General features: G+C 41.0%; 1 protein-coding gene across 1 annotated transcript in view; it reads right to left on the bottom strand.

Moving 5' to 3' along the window:
- Positions 1 to 16,511, bottom strand: part of rnf126 (ring finger protein 126) — a 117,967-nt gene that overhangs the window by 83,075 nt on the left and 18,381 nt on the right. The window lies entirely within an intron of this gene.

Genomic DNA, 16,511 nt, shown 5'->3' with positions numbered 1-16,511 from the left:
CACTAGGATGCTGGAATAGAGATACGTCTTTACCAAAGAAAGTATAAGGTGTTTCTTACCTCCGCTAGCCTGAAGATCACCCTTGGGCAAGGTGTAGTACCTGCTTAGCCCCCCAATCAGGGTCATGTGAAGCCATGGGAGAAGGTGGTGGATGGTCATATGAGTAGCTGGTCCACATCACACATCTTGGTTATACAACCACTCATGCCAGGCAGATAATCTCAGTAGAGTATTGGTAATGGTTGGACTCACCCATCTTGTAAAGACACTGCCCAGAAGAAGGCAATAACAAAACACTAAAGTCAAAAAAGTTGCCAAGAACAATCACGAACATGGAAAGAACTTGATCTCCTACATCATACGACATAGCACATAACGAACAAAAAAACGAGTGAAATATCCACACTATTTCAGCAGCCTGACAATTATTACTCGACAACCATCAGGCTCCTAAACCAGTATGGATAATTTCACTTACCTCAACTCCAAATTGATTCCACAACCTATAGACTCACTTTCAAGAACTTTGCAAATCAAGTTTTCTGTATTATATATTTGTTTGTTTATTTTGCATAATTTCTCTTGCACACTGGTTGTTTGTCAGTCTTTGTTTATGTATAGTTTATTGTATTTCCTTATTTTATTGTAAATTCCAGCAAGAAAACACATATGTGTGACATAGATGTACTTTGATAATAAACAGACTTTGACTTGACCGTAAATTGTACTTTGACCCAAAGCCTCCAACAGCTCATTAAAAATAAAACTTAATGGGCACTAGGGTTCAGAGCAAACTCCCAATTCAGCGCAGACATGTGACACATCCTCCAGAAATGTACATTCATGTCTTACTTTGGGACAAATGTACCTACTTAGAGTCCGTTATGTGAATGTTCACAGAAGTTCAAATGAACTTTGAAAGTTCCCCATTGTATCACTGGTGCCTTTTTTTTAAAGATCCTGGTTATATTGTAAAGGACTCTGAAAGGAACAGTTCTGACAAATGATGAGAAATTACCAATCATTTCTGTTTACTTTCAAACCTCCAGTTTCATAACTGGCAGTACTTCTACACCAACGTTTATGCCGGTATAGTGGACATAAAAAGGGTTATCTAAGTTTACAAAGGACATACAGACTCCTTACAGAATGGCGTCGGAATTGAACTCTGAACTCTGGAACGCCCTGATCTGTAGAAGTGTCACACTAACTGTTATGCTACCATAGCAGCCATCAGAAAACACCTATGGACTGTATGTGGACATTCTAAACCCATGTACCAGGGCAAAATCCTCCACAGGGTTTGTCTATACTGCCACAGGCCAAGAGATTAGTCTGGGTGAGAGGCACAGTAAAGAAGGACAGCCCTGTCATGTCAAATATCTGACCTGTTTTCACTAAAGTTGAACGTTAACGTTTTGGACTTCTTCCCAAGGTCTTTGCCTATTTTAAAATTCACTGAAGTGTGAATAACACTTCACCGCCTGTAGGAGTTTGTATGTTCTTCCTGTGATCGCATGGGTTTCTTCTGGGTGCTCTAGTTTCTTCTTGCAGTCCAAAGACGCACCAGTTGGTAGGTTAATTGGTCATTGTAAATTGTCCTGTGATTAGGCTAGGGTTAAATGGAGGATTGCTCAGTGGTGCAGCTCGTAGGGCCAGAAGTGCCTGTTCCACATTGAATCTCAATAAATAAATAAATATTCTGTCATGTTTGACCTCTTTATTTCTCAGAAATATTTTGTCTCTCAAGACATGAGTCTAACAATTCATTTATTTATCTAGGTTGTGCACCAGTTGACACGCATGTTTGTACTTAAATAAGATGGTGAATCATCTTAAGGCGAGCTGTGACGTTTAGAATCTGTTTATTAAGGGTTGAGTTGTAATCAGTGGATAGCTAAACATCAGGTCACAGATTAAACTTGGAACCCATTTTTGAGTTGGTGGCCAATCTCTTTAGAATGATAATGCTGTACATTTAACTATTGAAATGAGGTGGCCTGTCTTCATTTTTTAAGAATGATTGTTTCAAATCATATGGCTTGGAAAAATCCACCAGTGAGAAAGGTGAGGAGGTTGAATCAAGGCACTGATGGTGAATCTTGCAAGGCCCACAGTTTTCTTAGTAAGCAACACCCCCCCCCCCCCACCTTCTATCATGATCTGCTCTCCCCAGCCAACCTCCCTGTCCTCCTCAGTTCAGAAATGGCTAATACAAAGGTACATAATTTTAAGGTGATTAAAGGAAAGTACGGGGGGATGTCAGAGGTAAGACTTTCATACAGAGAGGGGTGGTGGTAGAGGCAGATACATTAGGAGCATTTAAGAAACTCCTGTATAGGCAAATACATGACAGAAACATGGAGGAGCGAAGGAGTAGATTGATCTTAGAGTAGGTTAAAAGGCAGGCTGAAGTTCTGTAATTACTGTGCTGTAATGTTCTATGTCATTATTGAGTAGAACACACTTTAATACTCTTGTATGCTCCCGTCAATCCATGTTTTTATGTGTCAGTATATTTCATCAATTGTTAATTTATTTCCATATCTTTTTGGTGTTGTGTGACAAGTGTTGTCAGCAGTTCTGGGCCCTTTATTTAAAAAAGGATGTGCTGACGTTGGAGAGGGTTCAGAGGAGGTTCATGAGAATGATTTTGCGAATGAAGACTTAACATTTGAGGAGCAATTGATGGCTCTGGGCTTTACTCACTGGAATTTAGAAAAATGAGGGGGAGGGATCTCATTGAAACCTATCGAATGTTGAAAAGCCTCAGTAGGGTGGATGTGGAGAGGATGTTTCCTATGGTGGAGGGGTCTGGGACCTGAGGGCACAGCCTCAGAATAGAGCGACATCCATTTAGAACAGAAATGAGGAGGAATTTCTTTAGCCAGAGGGCAGTGAATCTGTGCAATTCATTGCCACAGGTGGCTGTGGAGGACTGGCCATTGGGTATATGTAAAATGGAGGTTGATAAGTTCCTGATTAGTGAGGGCATGAAAGGTTACAGGGAGAAGGTAGGAATGGGGTTGAGAGGAAAATGGATCAGGCAGAGCAGACTTGATGGGCCAAATGGCCTAATTCTGCTCCTATGCCTTATGGTCTTATGCTCTAAAAAGAACCCAAACTAGCTTTAGCTAGTGGTCTAAAGGTTATAATTTTGCCATATTTATGGAATCTTCCTCCTTCACATAATGATTCATATTCATGATTTCCCACAATTCCGTATATATTTCCCCACATTGGGGGTAAATTTCTTCAGAATAAATAAAGTTTTATCTTGTCTTATCTTGTCTTAATAACAGTCCTTACTGACTAGACAGACTAGTCAATAGTCAATGCTAAACATGAGGAGAGAGGGAAAACAACACACACAAAATGCTGGTGGAACACAACAGGCCAGGCAGCATCTATAGGGAGAAGCGCTGTCGACATTTCGGGCCGAGACCCTTTGTCAGGAGAGAGGGAAATACATTTTTCCTTTAACTCTTCCCACATTATTAATCTTTGTTTTATGCTTGATGCCCTCCCATCCAACAGCTTCTATGTAACAATGATGTGCCTCTCCTGCAGTTTTTACTAAGTGTACTTTATCATTAATTCTGACAGTGTGATGAGAAGGGAGATGAATTGTAGCTGTCGAATGTCAAGAGATTTTAACTGGATCATCAGTCAGGATTTTCATTGCACTGAAGATCAGTCTTCTGGACCATTAATTCTTCTGCCATGCATTTTCCTGGTGATAGTTTAATGAAGATTGCTGGATATATTTGTTTTTGCCCGTGGTCCAGTCGATCTGTGGTGACAATCTGGTGTGTGCAGGTATTCATGTGGAAGTTAGTCAATCAGAGAAGAACGAGAAAATTGCCCAACATCACGTGTTGAGATGTACTTGGGATTAGTTATAGTAGGAGATTAAAAAGGAAAAAACTTTGACACTGTCTTGGGCTGCAAAATTCACAGTCAGATTAGTTTATCATCATATCCACCTTTCAGTCCCTCTGTTGGTTAGGGTTGACCATGGATGTTGCGTCTTAAGCTGTCTATGTGATACACAAGCCAGGGCAGTACAATATAGGGAGCAAGCTGCTGTCCATGTAGCAGGCTACCCCTCTCCAAATGAACAGCAGAGGATATAGTTTAGCACCAGCGGCGTCACCGGAGTTGTCAGTCAACAATGAACTCAACGTAGGACTACCTAAGAGACGCCAACTTTGGATTTTCCCTTGGAATTTATTCCAAAAGCCTTCCCCATTGGTGGGTACAGCCACAAGGCCACAGAGGTTTGAGATCTGATTTTTCCTTCTCCTAGACGAGTTCTCAACCATACCGATGTGCCCCATCTGCCCAAAGCGACTAGTTTTAATGTGCCAGTAACCTGCAATTCCCCCTTCTCCTGTCAGTAGAAACAGCTGCACCAGGCCTAGTAGCTAAGTCGCACGTGGCATCCAGGAGCTGGACTTGGTTGTCAGAGACTATTTGAGTCTCATGCCGTTGGGAGCATTTATCCCCATTACCATCCCTGGCTATAACAATCTTAGGGAACTACATATACACCCAGATGCAATAAAACCCCTTGCCAGTGTGAACCTCACAATAAACAGTAAAATGGTAAGAATAAATACAATAAATACAGTGATGAGTGTAAAGACAATTTACAGGTGAAATTGTAAACTGAGAAAGTGCAAAGAAAATGAAAAATTAACTGTAATGGTACAGACTCAAAGTGAAGGAATAGCCTACTCCTGCACTTATTTTCTGAGTTTCCATGTTTTATCTTCCTAAAATAGGACCTCACGAAAGTCTCCTCTGATCTCTCAGTACAGTAAGATAACCACGAGAGGCAGAGTGCCACCATTTAGTAGAGCTAGCCTCTGGCAGTCCACATAGTCATCCCACAATGACTCTGTGGATACAGGGAGAAGGCAGGAGATTGGGGCTGAGAGGAAAATTGAATCAGCCATGATGAAATGGCGGAGCAGACTTGATGGGCCAAATGGCCTAATTCTGCTCCTATATCTAATGGCCTTATGAATATGTTTACTCTAAAGACAGATACTCGTTCGAAGTCCCTGCCATCTCATTATTTCTTATAATTAAGTTCCTCTTCTCATTCTCTGAAGAACTCTTTACTTTAGTCACTCTCATTCTTTATAACTTTTTTTTATCCTTTTTAAAAATTTCTCACTGGCTTACTCTCATATTCCATTTTTTTTCAGTCAGCATATATTGTTCCTAAATTTTTTCCAAACTTCTGGACCGCCACTAATTTTTGCAAAGCTAGTTACCGTTTCTTTCATTTAACTTCCTCACTTTGCCACCTTGCTCTTCAAATACGAAAGTTCCTCTGGACCGTCTTCGGAATTCGCCAAGCGGCTTGGAAGACACGTGCCTTCGGGGTGTGTCCCAGAGGTCGACCCGATTCCTCACCGATGTCGCCAACTAAAGCGCTAGGGAGATCGAAACATCGAGCGGGTGCGGCTGTTGGAGGACTCTGCACTCAAGTGATCACTCTCTCTCAATGGTTAGAGGGAGAGAGACTACTGAGATGTTGGGAGGAACAGTAGCTTTTGATGGACTATAGATCATTGTCCTTGGGGGCCTGCTATTGCTTGCACATTGGGTGGTAGGGGATGATGTTTTTTTGCTGGAACAATGGGGCAAGGGTGAGAGTACTTGCTTGATGATTTGCTGCTGCTTGTGCATGGGAAGGGGGCTTTGGGGTTTTAATGTTTTTCTGTCATTCATTCTTTGTTTTTTTTCCTCTGGTTTGTGGATGTCTGCAAAGAGTAAGGAGTTCAACTTCCTCTGACATTAAATTGAACCATTGAAATACCAGCCACTGTTTATCTATTATCTCCGTCTGCTTTGGGTAAGTCTGCCTTCATACTCTCTCACTGATTACTGGTATTTAAATTTGAAGACAATGATGTCAGACCCATGTTTTTCACCCTCAATTGGAATGTAAAATTTAACCTGCTATGATTACATTTTCCCTGGAATATCCTCTTCTGTGAATGCATTGTTTATCCTTGATTGAAAATAATCTGGTTGATGGCGCCAAGATATTTTTCCAAGAAATTATCCTTAATAGCTCCATGAACTCATCTTTAAATTGCCTTTGATAAATTGATTTGTCTAATCTATATGAAGATTACAATTAAGCAGTACCTTTTTTCCACCTGTGTCCCTTTTCCTTTGCTGTTTCTTATCACCATAACACTGATTTTACATCTTTTTCACCTGAACCAAGATCAGTTTCTCAATTAGTCATCAATCACTAATTGCAATGTCTCATCTGTTTTCTTTTCTGCCAATCCTTCTAGTTTATTTATCTAACAAACTTGGTCATCTTGCTATAATACAGGTACAAGGGCTATCATATCCATTTATTTCAATCTATGCTCGTGATTCATCTATCTTGCTGCATAAACTACATTTAGACACAAAGAAAGTTTAATTTGGTCTTTTTCCAGTTTTCACTCTGATGAACTGCTGAAGCATGCCTTATGAGGATAGGATGAGCGAGCTAAGATTTTTCTCTTTGGAGCAAACAGGGAAGAGAGGCGACGATAGAGGTATACAAGATGATAAGAGGCATAGATTGAGTGGCTGTCAGGAGACGTTTTTCCCAGCATGGAAATGGCTGATAGTAGGGGTAATAATTTTAAGGTGAGTTATAGGAAAGTATAGTTCAAAGTTCAAAGTAAATTTATTATCAAAGTACATATACGTCACTAACACTACCCTGAGATTTGTTCACAGAGCGGGTGTCAGAGGTCAGTGTTTTAAAAAAAAGTGTGATGGGTGCATGGACCAGCCTGCCAGGGGTGGTGTTAAAAGCTGATATATTAGGGACATTTAAGAAACTCAGATAGGTACACAGACAAGACAAAATGGAGGGTTATGTAGAAGGGAAGGGTTAGGTTGGTCCGAAAGTAGATTAAAAGATTAGCACAACATCATGGGCCAAAGGGCTTATACTGTACTGTGCTGTTTTATTCATTAGTTAGGATGTGAAAGGTTATAGGGAGAAAGCAGGAGAATGGGATTGAGAGAGAAATGCATCAGCTATGATGAAATGGCAGAGTAGACTTAATGGGGCAAATGGCCTAAGTCTTATGGTCTTATAGTTACACTTCTCCCCATCAAAATTTGCTTATCATTATTCATTTTGGTCCATTCATTGTTACTCTATCCTTTTTCTTTCTAAACTACACCTCATCACAACTCTCCTGCTACTATCTAGCTAAAAGCCCTTTCCCCCTTATCCTAATGCAGTGGAATTATTTTTATGACATTCATCCTCCTCCTTTTCCCTCCTTAAAGTCCCCATGTTTGTAACAACTCTGTTGATACTTTGATTGAAAGTCAAACTGATGGTCGCTCAAAATCAGGTTTATTATCACTGGCATATTCCATGAAATGTCTTCTTTGCAACATCTGTACAGTGCAATACAGTACTGTGCAAGAATCTGAGGGACGTGTATATATCAGCATGGAGCAGGGAGCAAATTTGTAGGTCTGACGGGAGCAAAGGATGTTGGGAATGGTGAGGGTGGAGCACCGCGGGAGAGGTGTGGAACTGGTGTCAAAGAAGGACTGCCAGGAGAGTGGAGTGGTGTGGGTGCAGACACACCCAGGTCTGAGATAACAGACAAGATCATTTAATTCCAAACAATTGGTTTATTGATAATTTCAGGATGTCTCTCTGGTGTTTCCCACTCCCTCCCATCTTCCTTCCTCTTTTCTCAACCATGCTTCCCCTCCCCCTGCCCCTTTCCCATTCTCAGTTCACAATAGAGACCCATGTTGGAAATCATGTTTATCATCACACAAACATGTCATGAAGTTTGTTTTTTTTTTGCTGTAGCAATACAGTGCAGTACATAAAATTACCACAGTACTGTGCAAAAACCTTAAGCACCATAAAAAATTTACTACAAATGCAATAAAAATATCAAGCAGCAGTAAATCAAGGCAACTGGGTTTGCTGTGTTGTCTAGAAGACATTTCGCCACTCATCCGAGAGGCTTCTTCAGTTCTGATCGATGGTGGGTAGTTTTCCGGTTTATAAACTCTGTGAGTTATTTAAAGATATAGGTTTAAAGAAATGTAGAGGTAAGCAGAAGGTCATTAGTCTTATCTTTGCATGAATGGAGGTGGGAACTGTTGTGGAGTAGCTGAGGTAGAGATGTTAGAAATGTATTGTAAGTAGCTGATACAGTAGTTACATCTACAAGTCTTAATGACCCTCAAGTGAGTGCTATACCTTTAAATAACTCTCAGAGTTTATAAACCGGAAAACTACCCACATTGGATTAGACCTGAGGAAGCCTCTCGGATGAGTGGCGAAACATCTTCGAGACAACACAGCAAGTCCAGTTGCCTTGAGATACCATGGCTGGATATACAGTGACCTAGTTGACTGAGAACCTTCATAGACATACAATAAGAAATATTAAAAAACATAAATAATTGCAAAAGGAGAGCAAAATAGTGAGATAATATCTATGGGTTTAGAAATCTGGTGGTGGTGGGGAAGAAACTGTTCCTAAAACGTTGGGTGCATGTTTTCAGGCTCCTATACCCCCTCCCTTATGGTAGTAATGAGAAGAGGGTAGTGAGGGATCTTAATGAGGAATGCCCCCCCCCCCTGCTTGGGGCACCATCTTTCAAAGATGATCTCAGTGCTGGGGAGGCTAATCCCTGTGATGGAGTTAGCTGAGTTTACAACCCTCTGCAGCTTTTTCCAATCCTGGTCAGTGGACCCTTCATAGCAGACGGTAATGCAACCTGTCAGAATGCTCTCCAAAGTACATCTGCAGAAATTTGACTGTCTTTCATGACATACCAAATCTCCTCAAACTCCTAATAATAGTGACAGGTAAGCATTCTTTATAATTGCATCAAGATGTTGGGCCGAGCAGAGATCTTCAGAGATGTTGATACCCAGGAACTTGAGGCACTCTCAGCTCCCTTGGCTCTGGATCATCCCGAGCTGCTGCTGCTGATCTCTGCCACATCTCAAACCTTGTTGTTCATTGTTGTGTTTGGGAGGTTGTCCGAAGGAGTAAGCATGTGAGCTTTCAATTGAGTGAAACTGGCTGAACGAGCACAAATGTTTGTCAGCACTGCCTCCCCCAAAGAATTATCATTGACATAACTTTGTTAGTTTGTGGCAATACATAATAATACTATAATTTACAATAAGAAATATATCTTAAAAATTTAATTAAATAAGTAGTGCAACAAGAGAGCAAGAATACATTGATTGCACTTACAGATCCTTGCCAGAATTTCTCTGGTCTGTTGCCATGGTTCCCTCTCAAATTGATTAGGGTTCCTATTGCTTGATTGTGCTATGACACTTTAAGAGCTAGCAGCAAGGATCACATCTGTGAAGCTAAATGCTGGCAGCTGCAAGAACTTGGAATAGATCAATGGACAATGTTACAGTGAAACGGATCCAAAGGATAACAGATTGAAAAATGAGAATGCTGCTCTGAGAACCTTGTGGTTGAAAACCTTGATCTTTACAGGACTTTCACAGTCATAGGATTTAGAGTTATTCAAATGGAAATAGGCCCTTCAGTCCAACTTGTCCATGCCAACCAAGGTATCAATCTGAACTAGTTCCATTTTGCCTGAGTTTGGTCCATATCCCTCTAAATTTGATAGCAGAGTCAAGGGATATGGGGAGAAGGCAGGAACGGGGTACTGATTGTGGACGATCAGCCATGATCACAGTGAATGGCGGTGCTGGCTCAAAGGGCCAAATGGCCTACCCCTGCACCTATTGTCTATTGTCTATAAACGTAATTAATATTAGGATGTTGTGGATAGGCTAGAGGCTGTAATAGGTTACAATGGAACATTGATGGGATGCAGCAATAAGCTGAGAAGTGGTGGATGGATTTCTATACGGAAAGATGTGGTGATTGACTATGGAAGGTCAAATTTGAAGGCCGAATACAGGGTTAATGGTGGGATTCTTAACAGTGTGGTGATATGGGGGATCTTGAGGTCCACATCCACAAGTTAATAGGGCAGTTAAGCTGATGCACAAGTTAATACGGCGGTTAAGTGGCATATACTACATTGGCCTTTATTAGTCGGGGGATTGAGTACAAGAGCCACAAGATAATTTACAGCTCTATAAAACCCTGGTTAACCCACACTTGGAATATTGTGGTTAGTTCTGGTTGCCTCATTATAGGAAGGATGTGGAAGCTTTAGAAAGGGTGCAGAGGAGATTTACCAGGATGCTGCCTGGATTAGAGAGCCTGTCTTTTGAGCGAGGTGGGACTTTTCACTTTCGAGTGAAGTAGGATGAGAGATGACTTTGTAGAGCTGTACAAGATGAGGGAGACATAGTGGGTAGCCAGAAACTTTCTCCCAGGGTGGTAATAGGTAAGATGAGCATGCACAATTTTAAGGTGATTGGAGGAAAGCATTTTTCTTTCAACAAAGTGTTGTGGGTGCATAGAATGCCCCAGCCAGGGGTGATGGTAGAGGCAGATACATTAGAGGCATTTAAGAAATTTAGATAGATAGATGGATGATTAAAAAAATTGAGGGCAAGAATCCAGAGGACTGGAAAATTGTAAATGTCACTCTACTTTTTAAGAAAGGAGGAGGGAAAAAAGAAAGAAAATCACAGACCAGTTATCCTGACCTCAGTGGCTGGGAAGATTTTGGAGCCCATTATTAAGGATGAGGATTCGGGATACATGGAGGCACGTGATAAAATAAATCAAAGTCACCATAGTTTCCTTAAGGGGACATCTTGCCTGACTAATCTATTGGAATTATTAGAGAAAATAACAGGAAGAATAGATAAAGAGACAGTGGACATTGTTTACTTGGATTTTCAGAATGCTTTTGACAAGGTGCCGCACATGAGGCTGCTTAGCAAGATAAGAGCCCATGGTATTACAGGAAAGATACTAGCATGGGTCGTAGATTGGCTAACCTGGTAGGAGGCAGAGAGTGGGGATAAAGGGAGCCTTTACTGTTTGGCTGCTGATACCTGGTAGTATGCTGCAGAGGTCAGTGTTGGGACCGTAACTTTTTTATGTTATACATGTCAATGATTTGGATGATAGAATTGATGGCTTTGTGGGCAAGTTTGCAGATGATAGGTGGAGGGGCAGGATGTGTTGAGGAAGCAGGGAGTCTGCATAAGGACTTTTGGGCAGATTTGGAGATCGGGCTAAGAAGTGGCAGATGGAATATAATGCAGGGAAGTGCATGTTCACGTACTTTGGTAAAAGGAATAAAGGTGTAGACTATTTTATAAACAGGGAGAAATTTCAAAAATATGACATCCGAAGAGACTACAGAGACCTCGTGCAGGATCCACTAAAGGTTAATGTGCAGGTTGAGTCAGTGGTCAGGAAGGCAAACAGAACGTAAGCATTTGTTTTGGGAGGACTAGGATATAACAGCAAGGATTTAATGCTGAGGCTTTATAAGGCATTGGTCAGACCACACCTGGAATATTGTGAGCAGTTTTGGGCTCCTTACCTACAAAAAAATGTGCTGGCATTGGCGGTATCTAGTGGAGGTTCATGAGAACGATTCTGAGAATGAAAGGTTTAACATATGAGAAGCGTTTGATGACTCTGGGCCTGTACATACACACTGGAGTTTAGAAGAATGAGGGGAAATTCTCATTGAAATCTATCAAATATTGAAAGGCCTAGATAGAGTGGATGCAGAGGGGATGTTTCCTATAGTGGATGAGTTTAGGACCAGAGGGCACAGCTTCAGAATAGAGAGCCATCTATTTAGAATAGAAATGAGGAGGAATTTCTGTAGCCAGAAGGTAGTGAATCTGTGGAATTCAAAGACAAGTCATTGGGTATACTTAAAGCAGAACTTAATAGGTTTTTGATAAATAAGGGTGTCAAAGATTACGGGTAGAAGGCAGGAGAATGGGGTTGAGAGGGATAATAAATCAGCCATGATGGAAAGATGGAGCAGTTTTGATAGGCTGAATTGCCTAATTCTGCTTCTGTGTCTTATGACTTAGATTGATCTTGAAGTATATTAAAAGGTCCGCAAATGTCGTGGGCTGAAGGAACTGTGCTGTGCCATTATGTTCTATGTATGGCCTACAAAATATAGAAAAGCATTTTCCAGGACTGTCTTTTGTTTCGGTGTTACTGTGACAGTGTTGTCTAAGCACGAAGGGTCAGCAGGAACTTATTGGATGGCTAAGCAAGTAAGAGGGTCAACTAGCCTACAGCAACTATTTCCCATGTAAATATGTATGAAGAAATGAAAGGAAATTTTACTGTGAGAGAGAAGAGAAATAGCTATGAGATTGAGATGCCAAATTAAGCATGCAAAATGGTACAATGCCTCAGTAACTGGGAGGGGGACATTGGAGGGGAAATATGATGGAAGAAATTAGAAAAGAAAGATGAGTATCTTAAAGGTTATTCTGGCTGGAAAAACCAAGATGTGAGGAACAGATTTTCTCAACCACAATTACCTTGTTAACAGAGGGAAATGCACACAACTTTACACCAAGTTACTTTACATGAATGCTATCTAGCAAATATTATTATATGACACTGTGCCACATTTCTTAAAAAGTTTATTCAAATTCTCCATGATGACCTTTGCAATATTGTGCCTTTTCAACAATGGGATGTGATCAAGTAGCAAAAATGATAACAAGGTGAAACAGGAATAAAATACAAGAGGCAATAAAATATTATGTTGATAATCTTCTGTCAGCAATTGGCTTTTCAGTATGTATGTCCTTGGGAACAGCAAAGAGTCCTATGCTACAAGTCTACTTGGCATGAACCAATATACAAGCGTTGCATTTCTTTCCAGACCTCATGGCAAATATGCATTCCAGAAGAAGACAGATAGCTGTCTTGTTCGCAGTGTTTCAACTCCATGAAATTGGTGACAAATTCTCTCTTCTCCACCTGAAACCTACTGGTCGCCAGTGCAAGGAGCAGTCCGTGACAGAATGTCGCAGATTGGCACATTTTAGGTTCCAGGACCGTATGCTGAGAGATGCATCTGAAGCTTAGTGTCATTAGATAATAGACAGTAGGTACAGGAGTAGGCTCGGCCCTTCTAGCCAGCACCGCCATTCACTGTGATCATGGCTGATCATACACAATCAGTACTCCGTTCCTATATCCCTTGACCCCACTATCTATAAGAGCTTTATCTAACTCTCTCTTGAATGCATCCAGAGACTTGGCCTCCACTGCCTTCTGGGGCAGAGCATTCCACATATCCACCACTCTCTGGGTGAAAAAGTTTTTCTGCATCTCCGTTCTAAATGGCCTACCCCTTATTCTTAAACTGTGGCCTCTAGTTCTGGACTCACCCATCAGCGGGAACATGCTTCCTGCCTCCAGCGTGTCCAATCCCTTAATAATCTTATATGTTTCAATCAGATCCCCTCTCATCCTTCTAAATTCCAGTGTATACAAGCCCAGTCGCTCCAATCTTTCAACATATGACAGTCCCGCCATTCCGGGAATTAACCTTGTGAACCTACGCTGCACTCCCTCAATGGCAAGAATGTCCTTCCTCAAATTTGGAGACCAAAACTGCACACAATACTCCAGGTGGGGTCTCACCAGGGCCCTGTACAGCTGCAGAAGGACCTCTTTACTCCTTTTACTCAATTCCTCTTGTTATAAAGGCCAGCATGCCATTAGCTTTCTTCACTGCCTGCTGTACCTGCATGCTTGCTTTCATTGACTGATGTACAGGAACACCTAGATCTCGTTGTACTTCCCCTTTTCCTAACTTGACTCCATTTAGATAGTAATCTGCCTTCCTGTTCTTGCCACCAAAGTGGATAACCTCACATTTATCCACATTAAACTGCATCTGCCATACATTTGCCCACTCACCCAACCTGTCCAAGTCACCCTGCATTCTCATAACATCCTTTTGACATTTCACACTGCCACCCAGCTTTGTGTCATCAGCAAATTTGCTAATGTTACTTTTAATCCCTTCATCTAAATCATTAATGTATATTGTAAACAGCTGCGGTCCCAGCACCGAACCTTGCAGTACCCCACTGGTCACAGCCTGCCATTCCGAAAGGGACCCGATAATCGCTACTCTTTGTTTCCTGTCAGCCAGCCAATTTTCAATCCATGTCAGTACTCTGCCCCCAATACCATGTGCCCTAATTTTGCCCACTAATCTCCTATGTGGGACTTTATCAAAAGCTTTCTGGAAGTCCAGGTACACCAGGTCGTTGCTGCAGAGTCATAGATTAAGGCCTTCCATGCATTGGAAAACTTATACTTACTTACTACTGTTATGCTTTGTAACTCCAGAAATTGATTGAAAGAAAAACACAGGAGCCCGGGATAATTTGTCTACTTCATTTTTCTTTAGTGAGGCACTCACATATGACATGGTGGCATAATGACGTATGCCATTCACGTACTTCTTGCATACAACCCATAATAAGTTATCTAAACAACAATGGATGGTTAATCAAACAATGTATTTACAATATTACTCAAATATTACTGAAGTATTAGATACAATACTCCCTGCTTGGTTACATATCTGCAAGCTTCAATTCAGTATCTTCGCAATACCGTTCAAACTAATTTTGTGGAATGACTGAAATAGCCGAGCTAGTGTCCAATTTCATTTTAATTAATTTATCATTCACGCTGGTGTAAGCCATATTGATCATCTATTGCTAGTTTTCACGTAGTTTTTATCAAAGCTACACAATCCTACGTCACTCTCATCATTATCAATTTTTTCATCAACAGTGTGCAGGTTCGTGCTTTTTTCTCTTCCTTTTATTTATTTACATATTCCATTTATTTTTGTCTGCCCAATGTACGTGTCCTACTTTGTTGCATTTCCTGCAAGTGTTGCGTTTAAATCTGCCTTGGTATGGAGTATATGAGACTCTGCCACAACAATTTTCCTGACAAGCCAGATTCCGTTCAGACACTGCAATTTTGTTTACACTCACTTTTATTCCTGTTGCATCTCTGCTGTTCCCATTTTATTTATTTATTGATTTATTGAGCTCCAACACGGAATAAGCCCCTCCAGTCCTTCAAACCATGCCACCCAGCAACCCCTGATTGAACCCGAGCTTAATCATGGGACGATTTACAATGACCAATTAACTTACCAACTGTTATATCTTTGGTCTGTGGGAAGAAACCCAAGCACCCGGAGGAATCTCACGCAGTCACAAGGAGAACATACAAACTCCTTTCAGACAGCGGCGGGAATTGAACCCGAGTCGCTAGTGCCATGCTTTTTGTTAAAACTCAGCCATTTCTCTCGCCTTCCGAAGAAAATAAGTTGTGCTTCAATAGGTAGTGTGGTGAACTACATATACCTGTCTGGACACGCCCCCCCCCCCTCGCTGACTGCTCCTATGGCTCCTCCCACTGACCGTGGCCCCTCCCATAGACCCTGGTATAAAGGCGATTGGGGCCTGAGCCCTGCCTCTCAGTCTCCAGGATGTAGCATAGTGGTCAATTGCTGCTTGTTCTTTCTTCCAGTCAATAAAAGCCAATACCTCGCCTCACATCTCGGAGAGTTATTGATGGTGGATCAGGTAGGTAGTCATCTTGAGTTAGTTTTTAAACTTACTCATCGCCACTGTTATGCTTTGTAATTCCAGAAACTAATCAAAAGGAAAACAGAGGAGCCCAGGCTAATTTGTCCACTTAATTTTTCTTTAGTGAGGTGCTCACATATGTTGCCATAATGACATATGCCATTCACGTACTCCATACACATAACCCATAATGAATTATGTAAACAACGAAGAATACTTAATCGAACAGTAACAATTTACAATATTTTTGAAATAATAAATACACTACAAAGCCCATCACTCCTACTGGGGTATAGGCCACTGACAGCAGCTTGCCAGAATCCTGTGCTAGTCTGTCCAGTTGTTCCCTGGTGTAACCCATTTAATATCTTCTAGGTGAATATCTTTCATCTCCTAGGGATGAGGTCTTTGGAACTTCAGTTGACCTTTCTGTAGCTCTGAACTTTTACGGGATGGGGTTGCTAGCCCCAAGCCCAACCCTACATGGTGGAGTCGCACTGGAAGACTGAATCCCATGTATTTAAGAAAAGACTTGGAGTCTTTTCTCATGATATATATACAAACAAAAATTGACATTATGATGAAATAATAATTTGGATAGTTTGGCATGGCTTGTACTAAATATGAAACATGAAAATACAGTACTGTATTATATATGTTCAAATTTTATGAATTATTTTTTATAAATAAAGATAAATGACATTCTCTATTTTATAGTAAAATTGAGACGTAGAATCTATTAACATGACTTGAAAATAACCAGACCCAGAAATAGTTTTTTTTTGTGGCAGGCATAAAATATGATTAGATCTTGAATGCCAAAAAAATGTTTTGAGATGCATGATTACTTAAAATTGGCTTTTAGGCAGTGTCTGCAGAACACAATATTTTTAGAGTTATGAGTTGTAGAATT

The sequence above is a fragment of the Hemitrygon akajei genome, chromosome 16, assembly GCF_048418815.1.
Source record: "Hemitrygon akajei chromosome 16, sHemAka1.3, whole genome shotgun sequence".
Classification (NCBI taxonomy): Eukaryota; Metazoa; Chordata; class Chondrichthyes; order Myliobatiformes; family Dasyatidae; genus Hemitrygon; species Hemitrygon akajei.
This window is presented reverse-complemented; position numbering and strand designations above follow the sequence as displayed.